This window comes from Fringilla coelebs (assembly GCF_963513975.1).
Source record: "Fringilla coelebs genome assembly, chromosome: 1".
Classification (NCBI taxonomy): Eukaryota; Metazoa; Chordata; class Aves; order Passeriformes; family Fringillidae; genus Fringilla; species Fringilla coelebs.
The window spans coordinates 98,073,417-98,100,767 of NC_140028.1; the positions used below are offsets into that span (position 1 = coordinate 98,073,417).

A 27,351-nucleotide genomic window follows, 5' to 3' on the forward strand; every position below is an offset into this window, starting at 1 on the left:
TGGAACAGCAAAACCACAAAGTTATAGCTAAACATACATTTATTATTTGAAATATTATCTAAATGTCATTTCAGAGATTTGAGTTTGGCCAGGTTCTTTTCTATCAAATATAGTTAAAAATGGGAATTACCACTTACTTTTACCTCTGAAACTATTAAACTTCTTTTCCTTGAAAGGGCTTTGAAATACCATTTCAAAGAATGTTTTTTTCCTTATTAAATTAGTTATCATCAGACTCAGTATGGGCTGTGCTTTTTTGATCAAGAAACAAAGGAGTTTTCCTTTCATGTTTTTTTTTTGGCCAAATCTATATTTTTTTATTATGAAATTAAAAACTAAAACTAAGAGGCGCCCTATTAGACAAAGAGGATCTTTTCAGTAATGCATTAAAGAATAAATGTTCTTATCTCTAAGATAAATCTGAAGTTCATCTTATTCCTGTGACAGTTAATGATACTCTCACAAACAACACCCAAGGAAAGCTTTGCTTATGGAAACTGAAAAGATCTGGGTCGTTCCTCAATAAGCTTACAGTCTCTTATTTCCTCAATTTCCAGCTAACAGCATTGGCATTCATGGCTCAACAACCAAGAATAATTTGTGTCACAATGTGCATTGGAGAACTGAATATTGTTCACTCTCATTTAGAAATGATTTTTTGTTTTGTGTGTGCCAGTACATGTACCTCAAAATATACAGAATATAGATGTCTTATGTCCTATATCAACCTTTAGAACTCAAGGCTACCCATTCTTTTCCAAAAAGATCAGAAAATACTGGCATGGTTAAAAATAGTTCTGAAAGAAATGCTCTTCTAAAGCAAGAAACAAAGCATCTAAAAATCATCTTTTCATGGTAAAATACAGTGAAAATACCTGAGGCAATTATCACAGTTCAATAAATTATGTCTTCAGCATGGTTTAAATGAATTCATTTAGTTTTATAAGTGTGGCAGGCTAAATGAATAGATAGAGCTGATTACTGCTATCCAGTTGTGTTCTCAAAACCACAGAAGAAAAAGAAGAGCATATAATAGCACATTTCTAAACAGACAAACAATTAACAATTTACATGAATCCATAGCTCCAGGGTACAAGAGTAGGGAAAGCAAAGAGCAATGACATTTCAAAAATAATCTCATAAAAGTAACTTTTATTCAAGGCTGTAAATAACTACAAAGGTTCCTAAATCTGTATATGGCTTTTTACTTTTTCCAGCTTTTCAAAATAACTTCTTTTTATGTATTTTCTTCTTCATTTACATTTGAAAATGCATTACTTGAAAAGTAATTTTCCAATGACCAAACCAAACATTTTTCTATGTGAATTTTACCAGATATTTATATGAACTCTCATATGTAATGCTCGCAAGTAGTTTCACATTTTAGTGCAGTATAACTTACTTTTATTGCAACATAACTAGTAAAGAGACTGCATTACTGACTATATAACTGAGGCAAATGACTTAATCTTCAGAAAGATGAAAATTAGATATTTATCTGTATCATTTAATGGAGCATATTAGGTCATAAAAACAGAGATATTCAGCAAACTCCTTGATGTTAATTTTATGCTTCCAGTATGATGGTTGGATTAGCGTAATGGCTTCCAGTAGATGGCTAGATCTGCATTTGGAAAATTTCTGTTTTAATCTGATTTTTGCTCTTCTAAAGATGATGCATTAAGAAAAATTTAGCAAACAATATTTTAACATTAGCGCATACTGAAGTTTAAATCAGACTATAGGATCATTTCCTGACATTCTCCCTTCACCCTATTTTCTGTTAGTTTATTTATCAGATAGAATGATAAATTTATTTTCTATTAAGTCCATTAGCAAACTTCTGTAACATAATCTGGTGCTCATGTGTCCACATTTTGGACAAACCTTACCTACTATAATAGATTTTACAGGAAATGCTAGATATCCAGAATGTAGAAATTACAAAAAAAACTCCAAAACCCAAAAAACTTTCTGTTTGAATTCAGTAAACAATATCATGAAGAATAAATTTTATCACTGTAAACACCATTATTTTTCAAACATATTTCTTTCTATAGAATGAGACCAATCTACAATTTTCAATATACAAACATCTTGCTATGAAATTTGTATTTTGAGCAGATGCAATCATTACGTTTATCTACCTTATGCTCACCATTTAGTAGCCACAAAATTTATACACTTAAAACCTCAAAAAAATTCAATGCATGTATGATTTGCAGATTATTTGTATTAAAAGACTATGTTTCTTAGCAACTTGGTTCTTTCTTCTCCTTTAGGAATAAAGCTTCATTACATAAAAAAACCCATAAAACAAAACAAACCTTCAAAACAGCACTTCCCTCCTAAACCAGGCTCTGAAGTTAGAAACCATCACAAAAAAGAACTGCAAGTAAGTTTCTCATTAGCAAGTTGTGTCTGCTCCCATTGTGGATACCCATGTTTTAAGAACTTGCAAAATGTTGCAGACTCCATTTTGAGAACTTTCTTGCTCTATGGCTTCTTCTGAAAGGCAAGCCTAGAACTCCATCCCTTCAAGTATGACATGCTGTCTTTGCATTTCCACCCCAAAATTTATCCATAGAGAGTTTACACATGCTGTTTGGTTTGGTATTTTATTTGGAAACTTTCATTTGTTTATCAGTGTTTGTTTTCCTTTCTGATTTACATCTCAATAATTTGCAGGGAGCAATCATAACTTCTTTTAGTCTGCAGCTTTGTGAGATGAAGTCTCCTGCTGGAAAAGAAATTTTCCACAGTTCCTCCTTGTAGCTCTGCTCCTGTTTGCACTTGCATTGTGCTGAGTGCTCTAGAGAAGACCTTATCAGTGTTTTGTGATTTCTGAGTTGATCAGAATTTTTGGATTTCTTTACAGAAATTATTTTACTTAATATATAGTATTTTGCTGACTACTAAAGAATAGTGGCTTCAAGTCATCCTGAGATTACTCATCCTTCACTAAATTCCCATCCTGCTTCTTTTCATCACTTCCAACCAACGAATTCCATTGCATACAGAAAGTCTTGCTGCTGTTTTTAACAGCATTACTATGTGCTGTAAATTCTATTATGTCATTCAAATAATTCAGGCTATTTTTCTGGGCTGAATCTGGATCATCAGCATGTTTCATCAAGATATTCCTAATTTTGAGCCAAGGTTGAAGCATTAAATAGGATTTTCTCTGGCACTGATCTCTGAGCAACTCTCATCTCCCATCCAGCCATTAGCCCATCAGTATAAATTGAGAGGCAATTCCATCTGACAGTTCGTAACTTACTTTGCAATTCCTCTCTCAAACCCCATCTTTCCTGGTTTAGCAAATAATTTCCATCATTACAATATATCAAATATTTTATTGACATCTGGCAAAATACATCTATTACTTTTCTCCTGTCTGAGACAAAAAGTACTGTGCTTTACCAGAGAAGGAGATCATATTAATCCTGAAGATTCCACTGTTGATAAACATCTGCTGCATTCTACCCTACCTTGAATTTACTTCACGATAACTCCTTGTTTTCCTCAAAACCATAATAAAACTGCTAAAGGCAGATTAATAAGTGTCCGGTGATCTGGATTTCTCTATTTGTTAAATTACATCAAGTTAACTCTGTCACCTCATAACACAAAATCACAAGCTTTTTTAAAATTTGTTCAGGGTTTTTTCTGCTGTTATTTGGTTGGTTTTGTTTGGTGTGGTTTGTTGGGTTTATTTGTTCGGTTTATTTTTTTGTTTTGATTCTGTTTATTTGGAGGTTTTTGTGGTTTTATGTTTGATTTGTTCCACGTGTGATCCTAAATGAGCCCAACATACTATTGACAGCAAGAAAAAAAAGGAGACAAAGAAAAGGTATCTCATAACATTAGTATAAGAAGGAGAGTGATAGCAGACCCATGTAGAAATCCTCACAGCCTATTCAGCAGAAATGAGCAACGGCTGATTTTCAATTGCACAAAAGTTCTTGGAAACAGGAAGGTTACAAACTGCTAGAAATGTCCACAGGGGCAGGGCAAAGATGCAAGGAGGTTCATTAGTGGTAGAAAGTATTTTCAGAAGCACCTCAACATACATCAGGAATGACTTAAGTAGGCTTGGGTCTGCCTGAAGGCAGGAGAATGAGCTCAGAGATCTCTCCAGACACCTTTCTAATCTGGATATTTTCATATTCCATAAGAAGCAGAAAGCATTTATTTCAATCTCTTTTTTTCTCATAATGTGATTATGTTTTCTTAATGTTGTAAATGTGCCATGTATTCTCTCTAAGTCAACAGGTCACTGCCTCAGTCTTTTTAGAAGACCATATCCCTCAGGGCAGGGTTATTTAAAACATTAACTAGCTTGCCTAGACATATTGTGCCCAAAGTATATTTGAGTCCATTTCTTAGGCTTAGAGATCATTTCAGCAAGAAGATAAAAAGTTCTTTTCTACAGAAAGGCAAATGTCCACATGGCCACATGCAGACTGTTAAATGAAGTCCCCCAGTACTGAAAAACCATCAAGAATCTCAAAATTCTCTCCTGTAAAACACAGACCTTTCCTTAATTTCCCTGCCTTTTCCCTTCCTGCTTCCCTTTCACACAGAAGTGCAAAATAGAGCTTGTGTTTAGATACAACCTAAGCCAATGCTCTTTATATACACATTTAAAACAATCAAGCCAAGAAATCACCAAAACAAAACATTCACCTGTGCAACTGCTCCTCCACCTGAGAGGTCAAAAGGAACACACACCCCACAAAATATTTGGTATGTACTGCCTGCAGCTGTAGTGAAAAGAACTCAAATGCTACAGTAATAATGACAGCATGAGAATTTCTATTGAGCAGAACAAAACGTTAAAGGCTTTTTGCAAAGGAAAATAACCCAGGATGAATTACGCTTAACATGAAATTCAATCTTTTCCTTCTCATCATCAAATCCCTATCTAATCTTCCTCATGCTCACACCTCACCTCTCATTTCTCTGCCAAATTGCTTCTGTTCTGCTTTTTTGTCCTTTTCTCTGCCTCAGAGCTAACCACTATCAGTTTGTTTTGAGTGGTTTTTCAGTATTTACCCACTAGTTGCCCTTTTTAACACCTCCAAACATATCCTTCAGATTTGTATTTTTTATCACTATTTTTTGCAAAGGTCCCCCAAAATGCAGGCGGCTGAACTTTTGAGCAAGTTGTTCTTTCACCGTCTATCTTTATTCACACCCACAAAAAGACTATTAAAACATTATGAAAATTTAGAAGTTTTTTACTCTCCAGGATTACCTGACTGCTCGAGAAGACCATGAAAGATTACATCTATAAATTAACATATAAGGAAAATAATTAGTAGGAGCAATAAATGCTTTCAGCTGGTATCTTGAAACACTAAAAATCTGTTTGTTTGTTTATTTAAAAGACAATCTGTAAACTGGTAACCAAATCACAAAAACATTCTAAACATATATATCTGTTTGCTGTCATGTTGGTCTTTAATTCAATAGGCGGTATTGCACTCATTGTGGTAAAAGCCTACTGAAAATAAAATAATCCAATTAAGGACACAGTGTCCTTAATTGCAGAGTCCTACTGTACCAATATTAGGTTAAAATTAACCATTCCATAGAGAGTCCATGTTTTTCACAGTATCCCAAATGAAAGTAAAACCAGCTGATCTGCCTGTGAGATTATTTCTTATTTCTTACAAGGTAACAAGTGCTTAAATTGACCTTGAGATTTGCAGCAATAGGATTTGGAACTCCTACGCAAGGCAACACAAAGGGCAGATGGAAGCGACTGTAAAATTAGATTCACAATAATTCCCAAACTAGTTTAATTTGCTGCTGACTTCTAAGCTAATTGTGCACACATGCGTATAATCAACAATGGCAGAACTAAATAAACCTGAAACAAGAAGTACCTATCCTTTCTTTGTCTCTTACAGCAATACAAGGACTTCATGTTTCTTTTTCTTTTGTGGACGTTATCAAACTTTTTCTGTCATGAGATCAAAAGAAATGCCTGTCTCTTTTAAAGGAATTTGCCAAGGAAAAATAAATTTTAAAATATGCAGTGACATTTGATTAAGAAAAATCGCTTTATGCCATATTCTGAATAAAGGTTGTCAAACAGATTTTTTTGGTGTTATCTTCAGATCTGTAAGGTTCCATGCTAAATTGTTTGCATTAGAATGGTTAATGGAGAATTTAATAGATAAAGTACCACAGTTAACTCATATGGATTAAATTATCCTCTTGGACTTATGCAGGTTTTTTTTTGTGCACAACAATGTAGAGACTAATTTCTCCTTTCTTTTCTACTGTTCTTAATTTTCAGGGCACTTCACGAATTAGTTCCTTAGAATTAAATCCTGATGGTTCCACTTTAGCAATTGCAGGAGCTGGATAAGCCATTTTTCTGCATTTGTTGTAGACAATTTTCTGTGCCTGCATGTTATGCATAAGCTAGGCTCTATGGTGTTTTGATGGCTGGAAAACACTTTTGTCCCACTCCAACTCTTGCTAATTCTGCTGAAGCAAAGAAGGGGAGGATGAACCTACAGCAGCAGTTAACAAAACGGAATTTCACAGCTCTGGAATCCTTTCTGTCAGTTCCTACCAATTGTATCACGACAACAGGAGACCAGCTCTGTGTGTAGTTGAAGCTGGAGGAAATGGTGTATTTGACAGCACTTAGGTGCGGTCCATCTTCTCTGGAGCAGGGCAGGGAGTTGGGAACATTAGGATAAAGTGACTGTAAATGGCCTATAGGCTGCATATAGTCCAAAAGCTGCAAATTAGAGTGTGACAATCTTATAGGGGTAGATGATAAAGACAGAAATTCATAAAATGAACTAATCAGGCTAGATAAAAACGATAATCTGTTGCACAATGTTTTAGTCAGAAAATTGAGGCTTAGGTCTTCAGCTGGTGTAAATAAGAACATTTGCATCTATCTTAAGCCAGTTAAATGAGTTGGAAAAAAGGAAGAATAAACTTTTATAAAAGGCCAGCTATGAAATATTATTTATCTTCTAGGGATTTGTTTTTAGCCTTTTTCATTACCTTGTGAAGACCTTTGCCTAGTCATTAACCAGGTTAAGGCTTTCTAGAACAGATGAAAGCTGCTCTGTATAACAATTATTTTTGGACTGATGTGTTTGACTTTATTATTTGAACAAACACATAGGAGTGGCAGTTATTCACTAACCTAACTGTGTCATGTTGGCACAGCTCAGACCTCTTGGGGATATGAGAATATGAGTTAAGCACTGAGACTCTCCAGAAGAATCTCAGGGGTTTTAATTACTAAGTCTCTGAAGAAATTTTTAAACCTTTCCAAGCATTGCCGTGTACAAAATCTGACTGGATTAGTTTTGTATTCATATAATCACCTCTCTTTTGCTATTTCAAATAGGTAAAGTAGAACATACTGGCTGGCCTTGAGAAAAAACTGTAAAATAGATTCTTTGGTATCTTGGTAATTCTTTATTATTTCTTCTTTTTTCTGCTTTAATTAAATACAGCTCCTGAGATTTTATGATGTCAACTTTATAATCCAAGTTAGACATTTGAAGAAAGTTGCTCTTATTTTAGGAAGATCATAATTATCAGAGCACGTGGACCAGTGAACAGCCCATGTAATACAGAACAGTTACTGCTAATAAACACAACTGATCATGCATTGAATCACCATGCATATACAGAATTTATAGAGCTGTGTTTTAAATGGGATTATGCCTAAATTTCTATTCTGGGGACTAAAGAAACTGGTAATTGGAAATCTTTATGTTTCTTCCCATAATGGAAAGAATTACTCAGTAATAAAGATGAGTATAATACTGATAGATGATTTTGTATTAAAAGTCTCTTCTGTGTCAATCAAACCTGGATATGGACTGTCATAGCCTTTGGCTATGACACTTCCCCACTCCTTGGTGCTCAACATAGAAGATCTTATATTTTGCATTACTTGTTTTGATTGCCTGCCTCTTAATGAGGGGCAAAAAATGATCTCATGTTGTTCTTCAAATAGGTGACAAAATGTTGCTGCATCATATGCAAAAGGCACAACCCATGAAATATCTCTTGCTTGGCAAATGTAGAGCATATGAATCACCTTGATGGTCGTGGACCCATCACATGCCATCAGCTACTATGGATGTAAGTACAGTCTTGGCTTAGCATTCTAATTTACTGGATATGACATGATGAGATGGAGTTGTATTTGCAACTGGTAGGTTTTGAGTTGAACATATTGAAAGTCGGTGTCCCAGTTGCTATGGAATTGTGATTTAAAGGAAACTTGAGGTAAAACTTGATTTGGTACTACCAAAATGATGCTGATCTTGAAAAGTGCACATTGCCCTAATGACTATGTTTAAAAGTAGTAAACAATAGTGGTAGTCCTAAAAAAATCACTATAGCAAGTGGTCATTTTACTTGCCTAGTACAGCTAACTTTTGATTTTGATTTGATTCATGTAAGCTACCTTTTAAAAATTATTATAATTATTTTACTATTTGCTATCATTACTATTAGGAATCTGGCCACTTTCTTTGCTGCAATAGAGACAACCTGGAAGCTTCTCCTAGGAACCATTTATCTTACAAATAACAATTTGATGGTAAAGTTAAGACAAGTCCAAATGTTATGACAGAAACCATGGATCTTGCATTATCTTGCAGTGGATTGTTCTAGTAACCATGCAACCAGAGGAGTCTGTTCTGTAAGTGTTGTAGAAAACATTTTCTGTCTGAGAAGTGAAGGTTTTCCCCTTCAAAACAAAAACATAGTCTTGGTGGTAAAGAAAAACACAATCTATGCAATAAAGCAAATATGAGATGGAAGCAAATGTGAACTTTTTCTGAGGCTTTTACTAATGACTGGTAGAAGTGCCAGTTTCATTATTAAGTCCCTAGTAGAACATATAAGTCAAGGACACTAATTTCTTCTGCCTCTGAGAGAAACTCAAATCTTCCTTATTTCTTAGTAGAGTAAAAAAAAAAACAAAAAAACAAGCAACTAACACTTTTAGTTATCCCACTCTGCTATAGAGGAAGAGTGGAGGTCAACATGCTTTTCTTGCAGAAGATCCTTGCCAACTCCTAGTTTGCTCAATATCAGCAAGGACATATAGACTAGATCCTCTGAGTCATTAATTTTAATTTGACTTGGATCAATCATGAATGAATCAGATGTAGACAGCATTCACACATTATTTACTTCGCATGGAACACTCTCCCTGAGCTGACCCATAGCATCACAAAGCTTAATTATATTTCATCATTGGTTAGAGGCAATGTAATGTGCATATTTACTCATAACACTTCCCCCTTCTTTAATCTCATTTCTCATCTTTTTACTTTGCAAGATTTTTGGATCATAAAAAAGGGTTTAATTTATGTTTGCATAGGATGTTATCACAATGGAATTTCCTCCTCCCTATCATTGCAGTCATCACGAGCAACAATAGCAATAAACAGTAACACAGAAATGAGTTATCTTTTTGCATTGCTCTATTCTCTTCCAAATTAACATAGAGCATATGCTAAAATCTACACAATCTACTTTTTTTCCTGTACTCTGATAATTCTGCCATCTACCAGAAACAGCAATACACTCAGCTAAAATGTCATGTATAAAACATGAAGCATATAGGTAAAACTGACTTATTCCCCTGTCTTTCATCTCTTTTCTTAGTGCACCTCAGTATTTTATTCTTTATCTTTATTTTTATAGAAGTCCTAAAACATTTTATAAATTGCAGTATAATGAGTGTTGTAGTCTAAAGACATGAAAAGCAAGGATGTGCCAATGAATTTGCAGCTCTGCTGCAGTGAGGTCACAGCTCTGTGATAAATATACTAATACAGTGCTCTACTCACAACCTATTATTCAATTCATTTCCAATTTGCTGAAAACAGATATGTACTGTAAGTAATAAACAATTCATTTATTACCTTGAACTTGTGCAATATATTGCTTTGGAGCCAGGAGGCTTCCTGTTGAAGTAATAAGTAGGTGTAAGTGCACACACACAGGTGCTTTTCTGTTCTCACACCTACATTCAATATGCATAAACATATACACATGCTTTTTCCAAGAATTATGGCAATTTCAAGCTTCTGAAAATGGAAGTCCTTTCAAGAAAACAATTCATGTTTAGAGCAAAATTGTTTTTATGGAAAATGTAACTGAGGATACGACAGTCCTAATAACGTGTGCTTGACTGTAAAATATGTAATGACGTGACCCTGGTATGCCTAATTTTAGTTACAAATAGCTCATTGATGGGATTCTATTATTCTACCAAAATAGGCTTGTGATTGCCCTATAGAACAATTGATAGACTATAATTTGGAGTACTTTAAAGGGCCCTGATTCTGTTTTTCTGCATTTCAAGCACTGCAATTTGGGAACCGTAGTTCAGGGTCTGTCAGTATTTCAGTTTATTATAACCCTTGATTTCTCAAGGGTTTATATTTCTGTTATAAATTTTACCCCAGAAATTCAGCAAACAAAGCAGAAGCTGGAACGGAAAAAAAATAGTAGTATACTTGCAGCATTGGTTCTGAAGTAGTTCAGGCACTTAGTATTCCAGGAGAGTAAGAACAGGCTGGTAGATAGTTTTAGACATTTTTCTTTAAATAGAAGAGGAAAATAAGTAAAAACGTCCTGCACAATATTTTCCTTTAGCTTTCCAGACATTTTGTCATCAAATCTTTGACACTTCTTGAAACAGATTCTTCAGAGGAAAGGGCCAGATTTGATTAATATCTCAACTTGAAAAATGTTGGAAAACACGTTGAAGTTCTTGAAACATATCATTTGACATGTTCCAAAAGAAGAGTGTCTTTTTCAGTTTAAAATATTTTTTTTTCATTTTAAAATGTGATGTAGAATATACAATATGGATGGGACTGTACCAAGCTAAGTATTAATACATTCCAACCCTCTGTTTTAAAATGATAGTATACTTCCAAATATTTTCCTGAGGGAAAAAATGGGTTGGGAGCCATTGAGTGGGGCAGTATGCAAGAAAACTACTGAAAGAACCTCTGCAGCTTTGATAACTGCACTGACAGCTGAACTGGGAATAAGAAGTTAGCCTGAAATTCAGCAGATCTGATATGGGAATAATCTAAACTAGTTGTGCACCACTGGCTGCATCAATGTTAAGAAAGGAATTTACACTGGAAAACAAAAAGGAGATGCAGACATGCTGTATGCAGAAGACAAAAGTGAAGGAGAACAAAAAAGATGGGAAAAAAGTGTTTAATCACAAGTGTGAGCACTGTTGGTGGAAGTATTTCAAACTACTTGAAAAACAGAAATTGAAGAGCTGCTTAAAATAAGAAAATAAGGAAACAACACAGATTCCAAGGACAGGAAAGAGATGAACTAGTGCAACCTCAAGTGCCAATAAAATTACTGTTTTGGAAACATGAAACAATATAATCAACTCATCATGTCAAGATACTTGCACTTGCATACTGGCACTGTAAAAGATCCAGTTGTCTCTCTTTTTGATACTTATTCTCTTCAAACTCAAGCTATTTTGGCTGATTCATGGAAATCTGCTAAGGCCTTCAATTTACCTTATATCCAAAGGGATGTGGCGCCATATGAACAAAAGAAGAACACAACCATGTCCACTGCTGCAAAAATGATATATCTTTTCATTGTTTAACTATTTCAAAATGCCAGGTATATGATATACATTTTTTTTCTTCTAAAACTTTGCTTTGTTTAGTTAGTGCTACTTTGCTTTGTTTAGTTAGTGCTTGTCCCTTAACTTTAGCATGTTAAAAACATGTCAAAAATTCTGACTGCTTCATCTCAGTGTTATATGAGAGATTGGAAAGAAGTGCTGAAGCAACATCTTCCTCTGGTCAAGTCTTTCCTTACTGAATATTGCCTACACAAAGAGCTTTGAAGCTCTTCCCTGTTATCTGGAAGATCTGTGTTTAACAGATAATGTAAGAGTGGTTGATGCAGAGAAATGGTATCCCAGATTGCAGTCATGATTACACTGACCTGTGTAAAATAATAAATATGGTGAGCCGTAACAAAAAGTCCCAGTTTCAGTAACCTCTGGTCAGGAGCCACAGGCAAGGACATGACTCTTTTTTTGCCCACTTTATCTACAATAATAGCCAACTTGGTATGTTCCTTTAGTTCTGCTTTACCCTCAGATACACATCTCTTCTTTCTACCTCTCACTGCTATGAATATTTCTGGTCAGAAAAAGAATCCTGAAAAATATCATAAAAGCCTTTGTGGAACCCAAAGTTTCATAATGTCACTGAATGTTTGCATCCCCAGGGTGTCATATGTAGGTTATGCTCATGTCAGATATGTATAATTTACTTGCATCCTTGCAGTAAAGGAACAAGGAACCCTTACAGCGCTAATGCTTAGGTTGTAGCTTCTTTACTAACGCTCTGCTCTAGTTAGAAAAAGTATTTCTGGATCATGAAATAAAGAAAAACCCATGAATCAGAACTTACAAATCTGATCTGGAGAAATTAAACTAGAGTTTATGTGAATTATTCCAACAGGAATAAGTCAATAAAGCTTTGGAAGCCTCATATGGAATCCATAGCCACCCTGTGAAGCATTGCCAGAAGAGCCGGTGGGCATGCGTGGATCCTGTTTTTTGATAAAGAAGGACCTGCATCCAGCTCTGCAAAGCAAAGCTAAACAGACAAATAGGGAATTTTTTTTTTTTTAAGATAACACAGAAAACAAAGCATTTGTTCCAACTTTGAAAAAAAATTCTCATTCTCTTCCTCCTAAAAATGGTACATTTTAGTGTTTTGTGGAAAGATGTTTTTTTTCTCTCCAGTGTTCAGATGTGGAGCACTGGAATCAAGGTTATACAAAGTAATTGCATAGAGTAGTGTGATGCAGCCATTCTTTAGATTTTACCACATGAAATTATGAAATGAATTATATTTAAGATAGCATCAGATGAATTAAGACCTGCTAAAGAGTCTGTACTTAATTCTTAGACTTCCATAAATTTTTGGCTCTTCACCTTAGAAATCAGGGATTTGACCAAGCTATGTAAACCCAGATAAGAAGAATTTATTGTGGCTTAATGGAGCTCAGCATCAATGGATAAGAAATTTAAGGCTTCAGCTCAGAAATACAGTAAATTAAGATTTAATAACTTGATATATTTATTTCTCTAATATTTCAAAACAAAAAAATAAGGAGCAATGGAAAATGAACCAGATGTGAAAACGGTAGCCTGTGAGACTTTTTCTTCCAGTCTATCAGATGCCACATCAAACTTACCAAACAATGCAATCATGTTCTCAAAATACTTTAGTGACTCTTCCAATTAACTTATTCCAGTGAATTAAAAGACTTTGTGACTTTTCCCTTAAAAATGGAAAGACTCTTAAAAGTCTTAGCTGTTTATTTGTGAGTAGTGATTTCCATCTTAATGCTTTAAATATACAATGAGTTTGTTCAAGTTCTATGAAAAGGGAATAATTGCTCTCTCTTATTCATATAATATTCTATAGTACTGTTTAATGGCACCAGCTCCAAACTAAAATTGCCAATAAGCCTAGAAAACTTGGAAAACATAATTCTATTTCTCTTGATGGTGTGTAAAGCACAATTATTAATGTTTAAATGAGAATTTAAAAAATGGAATGGAAATTTTCCAAAAAAGGGAGAAAATTCAAGATTGCTAGATGTGTATTTCTTTTACTGAGGAATACTTCTGTGTATGCTCTCAATAGAGAGTTACACTGTGACTGTGCTACTTGATTCATTCAAAGAGACATTTTTCTAGACAAATGCTGAAGAATGTGTTTATGCAGTAAGAAGAAATTTTGTATTATTTAGGCCTTGGCAAAATTCCACCTGTACACAGTTATTGCACAAATAACAAGTTCATGTATGTCTGATAAACAAAAAAGCAAATGCAATTGGAAATAATGCCATTATGTGAAAACACCATTCTTCGTCTTTCCATTTCATCTATAGGTTTATAGCTAAAACTTGAAGTGTGAATGTTTGGTATAAAATAAATGCAATGTAGCACACAGAATGCCTTTTGGTTCCTCATGAGGGCTTGTGGGGTAATTTACATTTTTGTGTGTGTAATATATATATATTTAATTTATATCTTTATGCAGGTAATTTGAAAGCCCTTAAGTACATGCCCTGGATTTACTGGATTTACATTGTGCTAAAAAAAATAAGGGTGCAGACATCTTCCAAAAAATCAGGGTTTATCCTAAATTTATCTCATTTTCCACTGGTCTTCTTCCTCTTTTCTTTTACTTTTGTCAGTTTGGGGGAAAGGTGAATGCCAGTTCTTTCCTTCAAACCTGAAAATGTTACTGGAGACATAGATTCACTGTCTCATTTAGAGCTCTAAAGTGGTATCAACAGGATGCAATGGATTTAGCTTCCTTTCACTTATCTCTTTGTGCAGCATGGTCTCTGTGAAAAATACCTATTTAGTGACAGCAGAGAATTAGGATGACCTTACTGGTGTTATTCGATAACAAACACGGTTTAAGAAATGTGCAGCTCTTTTCCTTTACCCCTGCAATGCCTTTGATTCTATGTTTTTAGATGTTTATGTTGACAATAGGGTTTAAATCTTGATACTTTACAAACTGTAGGAATCAACACCACCAGGACTACAGAAGTGGAAATGAACTATGTCAATCATCTTTTCCACCAAAGAAAACCTATCTTGTAACTACAATGCTAGGCTCCTGATTTTAGAGCATGATATTCTAGCAGAGCCCAGGTTAGTCTGATTCTCTGGTGAGCCACTTTCTTTCATACTAAGGGACTCTTAGCAGTTTTGGTCCTCACAGCACTGTCAAACATATAAAAGCTAAACCTTCACAACAAGTTACAGATCAGAAGAGATAAATCAGCTACCAAAATCTGCTTGAAGTTCTGAAGCTACTCAAAAAGATCTTTTATAGTGAGTCACCAGTCTTGCAAAGATAGGTCACATTTAAATTATGAACTAATGCATTATTTATATTGGAGAGATTGTACCTCAGAAATCACTGTTATAAACAAGGGAAAGGTCTATGCAAGAGCAGGGAAATTATACTGCAATTTGCTCAGCTACAAAGATAAATTATTTCTAAGCAATATATATTATAAATAGGAGTGCTATACAAATAAGCTGTCCCTGAATTATAGTGGAAGAGGACAAAATGCTGCCAATTTCTGTGCAAAACTGAGTGTGGTTTACAAGATAATGACAGTCCTCACACATACAAGAGTACGTGATTCCTAGTGAGCTACAAAAAACAATCAAAACCAGAAGCTCAGAAAAAACCTGTTTCCTAGAATTATGAAGTCATGAAATCATCAAAAATATTAGGTTTTATCTAGTTTAAATTTAAAAAAAATCTGTGATGTAGGAAAAGGAATTTTGTCACACAAGAGGAGAAAGAATGTTAGTGAAAAAGACAAAGAGAATTCTGTTCCAAAATAAGTTTCTTATCCCACCTTCTGCAAGCTTTCTCTTCTGAAACAGTCCCAACTCTCTCAGAATCCCCTCACAGGAGAGATGTTCCAGTCCCTTAATCACATTAGTGCTGCTTTTTCTGGACTCTCTCCAACAGGGTCATTTCTCTGTCTCTTCTACTGGGAACTAACAATGGACACAGCACTCCAGTTGTGGCTTCACTAGGGTTGAGCAGAGGGGCAGGATCATGTCCCTTATCCTTCTGGCAATGCTTTTCCTAATGTGCCCTGGGGTACTGCTGCCTTGGTATGCACCAGCATCACCAGAGCCTTTTCTGCCAAGCTGCTTTCCAGCTGGTCAGCCTTGGGCTTGTACTGGTGCATGAGACAGTTTAGCCCAGGTTCAGGACTTTTCATTCATCTTTGTTGAACTTCATGAGGATCCTGCCAGCCCCTGTCTCCAGCCTTCTGGTGTTCCTCCTGATGTCAGTAGAACACTCTGACATGTCATGGATCACCACTCTTCCCAGTCATGTATCGTCTGCAAAGTTGCTCAGGGTGCACTTTGTTCCAGCATCCAGGTCATGAAGGAAAATATTGTACTGTACTGGCTTCATTATTGATAGCTGGGTTATCAGTCAAGTCTCAGCAGCCACTTGCCTTCAACTGGACAATGTGCCACTGATCACAACACCTGGGCCCAGCCCTTCAGCTGGTTATCAACCTGCCTCACTATCCACTCACCAAACACACTTTTTCAGCTGCTCTGGGAAGGTGACATGGGAGACATTGTCAAAGGCTTTATGGAAGGCAAGGTAAAGAACATACAGTGTCCCCACCACCTTGCCCACCAAGCCAATCACCTCATTGTAAGGAGCCTTTAGGTTGAATATTCATGACTTTCTCTTCATAAATTCCTGCTGACTACCCCCAATGAACCTCGTGCTCTTCCTGTACTTAGAAATGGTTCCTTCACCGGCACTGAGATGAGGATCACCAGCCTGTATTCCCATGGATCTTTTTTTCTTGTTTTTCTTGAAGATAGAAGGGAAATTTGATCTCTTCCAGTCTTCTGGAACATCTCCCAGTTACCACTACTTTTCAAAAGTGATTGATGCTGGCCTTGCAAAGGTATCAGCCCATTCCCGCAGCATTTGTGCATAAAAGCCCATCAGGCTCCATGGACCTATGTGTGTCCATCCTCTTGGAAGTGCTTCCTAAACCTGGTCTTCTTCCACAGAGAGTAAGCCTGGCTTGTTCCACATCCCTGGTCCAAGGGGCCTCAGGTGCCTGAAGCCCAGTTTTACTGGCCAAGACTAAGGCAAAAAGCTGTTCGGTACCTCAGCCTGTTCCATGTTACTTGTCCCTCATTTTCCAGCCCCTTTCAGCAGTAGGCCTACATTTCCCCTAGTCTTCCTTCTGCTCTTTAGGTACTTTATTGCTGTTTATATCCACAAATAAATCTACAAATGATTTTTAAAACCTGTAGTTATTTTCCTCATAGGTTGAAAAGGAAATTTTTTCTTTAATTTTAAAAACTGGGAGACACTCAGGTGAGGATCTTCTATGCCAACAAAATTGGTGAGCCTTTTGCAATGTATGGGCCTCATGCGATCCAGGAATTCCTGCTGGATTAGGAGAATTGTAAGGTCATAAAAGGTCTCATATTTGAGAGTCTTGGGATTACCCAAGTGTGAAACATGAGGCCACACAGCACCAAGGCTCCCAGTGGGATTCATTGAATGAAAACGATGTGGCATGTGCTGTCAAGTTTTGACGGCATAGTAAAGCCCAGGATGCATAATTAATTTTACTTGCAAAGAAAACTGCAGATAAAGAACTAAAAATACAAAAAATGCTTCAGATTACTAAAATGCACATGGGGAAATAAGAATGATAGGTAAGAGTTACTGAAGTTAGGGCACATAGCTTCATTATGCTATCCTCATGAAAAAAATACAGCAAGATCATTAGCAGCCAGCAGGGATAAGTATCTCAGCTTTATTACTCACAAGAAACATTCAAAATATGTGAACATATGCTTTAAAATGTCAGTGTCTCATCCTGACCTCTTCTTGGGCTGTCATAATTTGTTACTCTTATATCCTAATGCATTTTAATTTCTGCCATCTTCTGGAAACTTCCTACAGCACAACACTTGCCACAAAATCGTGAAGTGTAGATGGTGTCAAAGCATCTCATGTCAACTCCCAAATATACTGTTCTAATGAAATTTAGGACTGTAACATGAGGCATAGGCAGGGATTTTATTCCTGTCTTACATCTAAGAACAGGATTAGGAGCCATAGGATCCTCACTGGTCATTCTGGTGCTGCTGCTGCTGTGGGACTTTCCAAGAAGGTGTCCCGGGTGCAAATGTTCCAACCAAGCATTTTAAACGGCTCCATTTCACACTGTTGTCTAAGGTGTGCCAATGCTGCACTTTAAACAGGGCCTCCTCTGTCACCACCTTTAACCAACAGACCAGTGGGGAATTCTCCCCTTGTGTGAGACACACATCCCACTGGAACACAGCCCTTTGAGGTGGTCAGCTGACATTCATTTCAGCACGGCAGCATGCTGGAGCAAGATGACCAGCATGGTACACTGGCAGGGCAAAGGAGGGCTTGGAGGAAGCAAGCAGTGATGAACAACTGTGACACCAAGCACCCAGCTCATCTTACAGACTGTGATCACAGCTGGGGTCTGCAATAAGTTCTGCAACCTGTGTATAATGTTTTCCAGATGCTGGCTGTGCAACAATTTCCCCACTACAACTGAAAGGATTGTAAAAGTGCTTTCTCTTCTTTTCAGTTCCTAGTATATAACATTCACATATAACCTGATTTTTATTCCAACAATAGAATTTTAAATTAAAAAATCTGCAGCTAAAAGGGGCAACCTTGTTATACAAGCCTAAAATGTTAAATTCACCTTTGAGAAATTAGTGGATCCAGAATAACCTTTTTTTTTTGCCACTTGCACTTCCCTCCTCCCTTACCTTCCCCTGCCTTTTTTACATTTGCATCTTGGTACACTACAGATATGGTTAGCCTTTTAATAGCAATATATAAATCTAGTTCACCAGGTTATCTCTTACTGTAAGTCAGAGCCATTTTTTGTGCATAGCAATAAGGATAACTTCACACACAAAAAATCAGGTCTCCTCTTTCCTCTCCTCAGTGAAGAAAGAAAGCGGTCACTCGGCTACCCTCTGCTTTGAAGAAAGATTGAGACTTACATTAGAGCACACCACACAGAATACAGTGAGCAGAGATAGATGAGTACCCTAAGACTACTTCACATTATGTGGATTTCCATATGTTTGCTAGATAGGGGATAAGGCATTGGAATGGAGGGTTGAGTTAGCCATAGAGCTAGAAGAATGTAAAAAGGTACTAAAGGATTCTGCATTAAGTGTCCATCCTATGTAACTGCAGCAGATTATCTTTGCATTAATTTATATCCTTCCTAAAGAAGCAAGGAGCTGAATAGGCACCATGCCTATAATTAATTACCTTAAGCAGTGAGATCATGCTAAGTGCTTTACTTAGTATGGAAAATTTAACTGCCTCCTTAATTTTATTATTTTTTTTTAACTTAAAGCAAACCATTATGTGGTGGGGCTTTTTCAGGGATATTTTAAAACTGTACCATATAAAAGACCCTGTACAGAGGAATAACCTCAAGTAACTTGTCTCCTAGAGGCTGATTAGATCAGACAGACTAAGGAAGCAAAAGGAAAACCAAACCAATAAGCCTTGGTACCATCTCAGCAGTGCTGGAGGAAGAGGAGGAAAACAACTGATCCTGAGATACTCAGATGCTGTGAAAAGCCACCTCTTCCTGCAAGGGATTTTCTGCAGGGTGAAACTGGGCAGGCAAGCTCTCAGCATACACCCATGAATCCTTCAACTGGCCCCAACTTCAGGAAGCCAGTTAGCCAGAGGACAATATAACATAGTGATTGTGGATGACCCATTTCTCTTATCATGAAGGATTTATGTTTTCCCTTGGTGGAAGGACAACAATTAGATCCCAATGGATTTGGATGGTACTGAAGGAATTAATAGCAGAACAACAGATGGCACTGCCTCTAGATGAATTTTATGCTCTTTCATTCAAATCTTTAGAGTGTTGCCTGGACATTGTTTCCTACCATATATCAGCTGAACCTTGGCCTCTTACCTGAAAATTGACAGCGAAATTTTGAGGCCAGTACTAATGTAAATAAATATCTTCCATTTTAGAGGACAGGACCATTTCTTCTGCCTTTCTGTGATGTTTCCTGTCATCCTCCTGTTTAATGCCAAATGAATAAGGGATAATGCTAAACAATTACCTTATATCTTCTCTTATGAATACAGTCCCTGACTTCCCCAGATTTCAGCACACATACAGAAGCTAACAGATGAAACTTAGGGAGAAAGAAACAAAAAATTGTCTTCATACAAAAAAACAGTGGAAGGTTTTAAGGAATAACTGTGGAGTTCTGCGGGGAACACAGGAAACCTCCTTATCAGTGAAGTTCACACTCTCAGTGCAATGACTAAGCTATTGTTCTCTTGAAGTTTGAAATGACATGAGTCCTAGCTCTAATTGATTTCTCTGATTTATGCCTGAATGGCCCACCTCTCCTTTAATATTAAACCCCACAAGCCATTTGCTATTTCTCTGCAATAGAACTAATTTCAACATGCTGTCAAGTGGATTTGCTGGAAAATTAGAAGTAGAATTTGCATAGAATGGAAGAACACGTTTTTTAAGTGGGAGAAGTTATTCAAGTGCTAAAAAGCTTCTGAAAAAAACACAGCTCTATGACTAAACAATAAAGGGCAACAAATCAGTTACTGCCGTGGAAAGCTGTCTTGGAAAACTTCCTGTAGGTAACCGCTCAGTGTTCAAAAGCAGACAAAAAAGGCAAGAAAAATGCTAAGACTTTTTATAGAATGAAATAGGAATCAAAGATTTTGAAAGCAACAGTTGTCACTACAAATATGAATGTTGCCCCGCATTTGAATGCAGCATGTTCCTATCTCATCTCAAAGAATAAGAGGCTAACACAGCCTTGGAAGAGGAGAGCTAAGGGCTGGTAAAATACCAGGTTTTGATGGTGTGGTAAACTGGCAGCAGCAATGAGTAGGCATTGTTCTTGCAGTACAGAGGTACAGGGCCAAAACAAAAAGAAGTCCTTCCTCATGTTTTTCCACTATAGCAATCAGTACCTTTGCATTTTAGAGCAAGACAGGGGAATATAGAGCAGAACAGACTTCAAAACAGAGTAGAAAACTACAGGCAAGATAAACATGACTGCACCCTCTCAGTCAAGACTTTCTTAAACTACTGATGTTTGGAAAATAGACCAAGAAAATATTATCCTGTACTTATCCTGTTGTTGAATGTTTTCCCTAGGCATCTGATGGATGCCATGAAACTTGAGGACCGATGCAGTTCTCACCTGGTCTTGATGGTGCCCTTTTTAGAAAGGGCTATTGCCAGGGAACAGCAAGAGTAGGCTGCTCTGTAAGGGAAGATTTCCGGGGAAGCTAGAGTGAATCAAGGCAAGCAGGGCATGAAACTCACTGATAAGTCCCACAATACCAAGCAAAATGGACCATGCCCATCTGTAGCCCAGCACCATCAGCCAATCTGGCAATAAGGCAGGTAGCAGATCAAGCCAGAAAGTGAAATCAGTGGGTCAGGGCTTGAATTAGTGAGGCACATTGCCAGACACTGGCCAAGCGACAGTGTAGCTCAAAGGCAGAAGCATGAGAACAAAGAGGTGGAGAAGCTTCTCATAACTCTTAATTACAATGCTCTCCACATGCCTCTCTGGTACAAAGACAGGCAGCTGCACCAAAATCTGACCCTTAGCCCAGGCAACCCAACCGCTAAGGCCAGTGAGAGGTGAGAGGCTGCTCTTGGCCCTGATATTTTTGTTTGCTTGCCTGCTCCACTAATACATTGACTGTGCTGTGTAAGCTTTCTGATGCATTTCAAGCATAGGGAAAAAAAATTACTTATTTTTAAGGGTTGAACTCCATTTACCTAAGGGTTAGACTTCCTTTCATTCAGTGCACATGTTTTTGCTCCACTCTCATTATAACACTGGTTTCAGTAGAACTTCTCACTTCATTTAGAAAGAGCACACTATGATAGCTGCTGATGTGTTTCCTTTTTTTTAGTTGTAGCCTATTATTACAATCTTCTATACTGTTGGTTGGTGTAACCTTTGAAACACATTCCTTTTAGAAAATTGCCAGAATTCAGTGTAACAAAATTTACGTCACAATATATGACATTCTTCATTGGTCAAACATCTAATTAATTGCTAGTTCAATCCAAGAACAGCAAACACACGTTTCTGGTTATTTTTTACCCCTGTCGGGGAGACATATTTTGTTTTAATTACATCTTAAGCTGGTAGAAGCAGATCTGTTACTGAGATGATGTCTTCCTCAGTAAATCTTTTACTCTGCAATTACATTCATGTTGGTGTTCAGATTCAAAACAGGAAAGCATTCTCACACCCAGATTTCATTATTAACTCTGTCTATTACTATTAGCAACTGCCCTCTTCAAAGAAAGCCATAGAACTAGAGTTTGAGAGATGTATGGTTCATTAAGTACTTACATTTATTAGAAATTTCCTTGAGTTTTTGTGGTGCCAAAATATTTCCAGAATCTCCTGTTCTTAACAAAACAGCCATTTTAGTTTTAACATGTGAAAATTGCTTTATTCTTTATATGTTCCACACCCCATTTTGGTGTTTGGCACATTTTTGAAAAGTACAGCAATGGTTTCCCTTTGGAAACAGACTAATCTGTATTATTTGTGCCTTAGCTTCCCCTGTCTTCACTCTGATTTGATTTTTATCATGAAGAAAAGAACATCTAACAAGACCCTGTACATTCTTCTTACTCCAGGAATGTGAAACAAAAACGAGCAGGAGCTGCACACAGCCCTCTGAAGATGTTGCTACAGCGATGGAGGAGACAGTTTAGTCACAGGAACAACAAGGCTGAAGGGAAGGAAAACAACCCACTAGAGTTCATCATGTTGGAGATAGCTACCGGATCAAAGAGGTCGAGGATGAAGTTCTACCTCTTCACATTTGATAAAGAACTAAAGGCCTTGAAGAAAACAGTGTCAATACAATATGCAACTTCCTTCAGCCTGTGGCATTCGTTGCTCCTTACACAATTCTCAGTTGCCCCATCTTCAAGGAAGAGTATAAGTCAAGGGCAATTTAGAGCAGCAGTTTCTGAATTGCCCTCTTGTTCTACAGAAAGGATTGTAAAAGTCCATGGAAATTAGCTGGCAGATCTGGTTATCTACAAGAAATTACCATATCTGGTGTGAAAACACATCTTGCTGGACCAGAATGGAAAGAAATTAGAATGGAAATGTGGAGAGGGAATTACAAGTAACTTTTGGGTAAAATGTTATAATGAATGACTTGAGAAAGGAAAATACACTCTATTACTATCAACCACCAGTCTGACAAATGATGAAAGAGGTCAAATGTTTATAAGAAATTTGTGTTTTCTCCTCTCCTTTAAGGCAGTCTCAGAAATTTCAGTTACTGAAGATAACTAGGAAGTACCAATCTGCTCAGGATTAGCAGGGATAAAAACAACTTCTGCATTTAGAAGTTTTAACATTTTAATACTTTTAAATGTGATCAAAGGCCTTTTATATGGACAATATATACTAGCCTGAGGGCACATTACAAAAAGAATAGCTACTATTTTGATCAGATTCAGAAATAAATTATGGGAAGTTGTGTACGTCACAAGATAAGGTAGATTTTACCACTTCAACAATTTGAGTGGAATAGAGTATATACATCCTATATTTCTCATCTATAAACACAGATTAGGCTGGATACAACAGGAGAGATTGTACATTACAGATTTGGCATGTGTAATTTTTAAATCATAGAGGAGGAATGGCTAGAGGATTACATACCTTTATTTCAGTAAATACGAAGGTGATGAAATCTGGATATTTTATGGTCAACATTACAAATGTCATCCACAGGTTATCAGCATTAATTCAAACATAAAAGCGGGATGCAGTTATTGCCTAAAAGCACCAGGATCATTATAAAGACAGATGTTGGGATGAGAGACATTTAATTAGATGAGCTGGCTACATTACTGAATGAGTTACTATTTCTGCTTGATTTGACTAACAAATGGCCTCAGAATGTTGTTAACCACCCATTCTTTTGCAGGTTGCTTTCAGCAAATGCTGCATCCATTTGTAATCACCAGTGCACACACTGTTTAACTTCTAAGGCACTAGAACCTGGCCTCTAAATAGGATTGGTGGTAGTAATTGTGAAAAGAGTGTGTACAGATACCTCAGAAAAATCAGGCTGTAATTCCTTTTCCAGCGAAAATTAGAGAAAGTGGTACTTTGTTCACAATAATTTTTTGTTCAAAAGGGTGCTTTTGATGACTATCTTCAGGAAAGACAGAATCACAAAATTAATTAGATTGGAAAATCTTACTTATGTGCTTCTGACAGCAAACACTTTTATGTTGGAAAGATGCCTTCAGCCATAGTAGTTACTATTCCATTAGTAAGGAAGCTTACTGTATACACATAAAAACTCAGGCAGACAAATTTGCAAGACTTTTTGAAAATGCTACCTCGACCCTTGAAGACTATTCTAAATAACATCATTTGTGATAGTTAGCTTAATATTTTATGGCTCTTTTTTTTTTCAAATAGGAAACACACCCAAAATGAAATTATATAGGCCAAAAATCTTGATTTAGGACCACAGAGCACTGCTCTACTAGAACACATCCTTAGGTTTCAGTAAACCTTTTCAGCTCCATGTCAGGAAAGCTGATAAGGTTAATGGATGATGTATTTTCATAAGCATGTTTCTCAGCTTGGTTATTCTGCCCTTTAAAATATGAAGCAGGCTCCCTGAAGTCATATAAATAATAGTTTACCTGAGACCTTCAAAAGGGTGGTTGATGCCCTTGCCTTTGGCTGTATTTTCTTTACTGTGTCAGATAGGAACAAGAAGAATTGCTCTGTGAACAGGTGATTAAAACAAAACAAATCAAAAGAAATCAAAAAAGGAAACGAAAAAGGAGTCTACCACCCCCTGCCCAAGCTTTTTCCATGAATACAAATGAAGATGATAGAAACTGCAAGTGACGGGCAAGGATGATAAACCACTCAAGCAATGCACCACAAAGTGTAAAGTACAAAATGCAGTTATCACCACACAACTCTTATAAATATTCTATGGAAGCCATACACTGTCCTGTCAGATGAAGTCAAGATTCATTTTTAATTTTCTTCTTGACATTTGCAAACTGTTAAGTACTACCAGAAATTAATTATTATTTTTCAACCTTGTTTTGAACTGCAGGTGGGGTAGTTTAGTTTTTAATTGTATAACAAAGCAGTAACTCTCATTTTGATTTTTACGCTTTAATTCTTGCTTTTTACTCTTATTGATGCTAGTTCTACTAATTGTCTTTCTCTTGGGGAAGATTTTAAAGCTTTTTGTAGTATTACAATTCAGTAACTTAGTTCTGCCAACCAGCTTTTCAGATATGGCTATGGGTATAAATAGATTTTTTTCCCAGATTCTCAAGTAAACAGAAATCAGATGAAAAAAAAAGGTGGTAAAAACATAACAGAGACTGAAGTCAACTTTAAAAATACATACTGACTCATCTTTCATGAATTACAGCCATTTTGCTTGCCTGTTTCCTACCCTCACAGTGTGCTATCAAATCAATGTAAGTCCCTAGCAACTCTGACACCTGATGCCATTTACATCACAGTACTCCCCAAATTCCTTGGGCAGCAAAAGGGATGGAATACAGAAGGAGTCTCTCCCTGCTAGTACCACCTGCAACAAGTAGTGAGAAAATCACGAATACATTAAGCTACAAATACATTATCTAATCTACACCACATAATCTCTAAGCTACAAATACTTTAGTTTTGTAGGTTAAATTGAAAAACCATCACTTGTCTAGTGACTGGATGTGAGTTTTCAATTTTTTCATAAAATTTAGGATCCAATAACACAATTTCCTATTGTGCAAAGACCATGATATGCTGCAATTCATATGAATTAATGGAAGATGGGAGTAATTATACAGAGACTGGTTGAAAACTATGATGAGATCTTTGGGAATCTCAAAATCAACCGCAGTAATTTGATGGAATGTGGAAATACGTAACAGAAGGAACACCTTTTTACAGTAATCAACAATACAGAATCTAGATATGCACCAATCTAGTAACAGAAAAATTCTTTTGCCTAAAGGAATAGTTTTCTTAAGTTAAGAGGCTGAACTGAACATTATTACATCGTTATTGTGGCTTTATTCCTTACTCTGGGAAAGCAGTGATTCATACGAAGAAACACTGGAAAGACAACTTCTATAAATGATGGCAATTTTGTTTAACTCTTTTGTGACATTCATGCAAACACGACCAATAAAAACACTTTTAAACCTTTTTGGAAAAAGGTCTGCTGGATTTCAGGAATGTTTTCCACATTCCTAAACCTCTGTTTTCCAACTGATAGCTCCAACACGGATGGACATGGAGAGCTCTATCTTCCCCTGTGCACTATCTTATTGCAGAGATAACTACAAAGTGTTGTTGGAGAGTGTAGCCTATACAAAAAAAAGATCCATAGAGACCTTCAGCTCTCGAGTGAAACTTGCCCAGTTCCACCAGCTCTGCTTGCAGGATGGGTTGGAGATTAAATCCAGCAGTGAATGGAGCCTGGGCAAGGAGGCAGGGAGTCATAGCTGGATACTTAGGAGATACAAAAAGTGCTGACATGATCTTGGAGTGCCCAGGGCTGTTGCCAGCTGAAAGGCCTCCTTCAGAAAACTTCATTGCTTCCCTGCTGAGCCAGACTGGGTCTCTGTGTGCCCTGTTCTCCACTCCAGCATTTTGCTGGGAAGCAGCTTAGTCAGTGTTAAGGTATCTGTAGAAAAGAGGAGATCTGAGGGCAAAGAAAGAGGTGGTTGAGAGGAAAACCATTCTAGAGCGGCACTGGATCCTAGAGAGTCTTTACAGATCACAAGATTGGCTGGGAATGCCATAACAGTATTTCTGGTAAGGGGATTTAGTTATGCACAGGACAGAGAACTGTGATTCCACTACTGTGATCCCAGTGTATATTATCTGTCAGTGGTGGTTATGTACACTCTTCCCATCACTTGTGTATTGAAAGACAATCACGAGGTTTTTCTAACTGTTCCCATGTTGGAAACTATGCTGTTGAGGATCACTGCAAGCTGACAAAGGCTCCCAAGCAGAGGGGAAAAAACTTCATAAGCAAATGTGGTAACAACTATAGCTTCGTATCCACTAACCTCTAAAGGATATACTTATCTTCAAATGGACACATTTAGTAAGAAAATTTTAAGGATCTTATCACAATTGCTTATGCATAACACATGCTACTTTAGATCCAATTTTGCCTTCAAATACTAGGATGTAGATAGAACAAAAAAAAGAAAAAAAAATTACCCCTAATTACTAAGAGAGGAAATAGGTAACCTGCTGAGAATGGCTAACATTGCTGAGTTCAGCAAAGTTAAAAAAGACAGTTTCACTGAGCATATCTCAGTTTCCTTGACTATACTTCTTCACAGAGACAAAACAATATATTAATTCTCAATTATTCCCCTGTTCTTTTTAATGGCATTTAATTTTTTTCTATTAGTGCAATTTGCAGCTTACTAGGCTTCCATCCTGCTCTTTTACATGTGAATAATGGAATACATCTTATGACTGTAAACATCAAAATTCTTACACACAGTTGAGAAGTGGTAAAGATTAAATTGGAAGGTACTATTATTTTTACATTATTTGCCTTTTTCCTCAGAATATGAGTAAGGAAGAAC

General features: G+C 36.7%; 1 protein-coding gene across 1 annotated transcript in view; it reads right to left on the reverse strand.

The window, feature by feature from the left end:
* The window catches only part of CNTNAP2 (contactin associated protein 2), a gene marked incomplete at both ends in the record, with an annotated part of 998,227 nt that overhangs the window by 338,636 nt on the left and 632,240 nt on the right, over window positions 1-27,351 (reverse strand). The gene's annotated exons all lie outside the window — the stretch shown is intronic.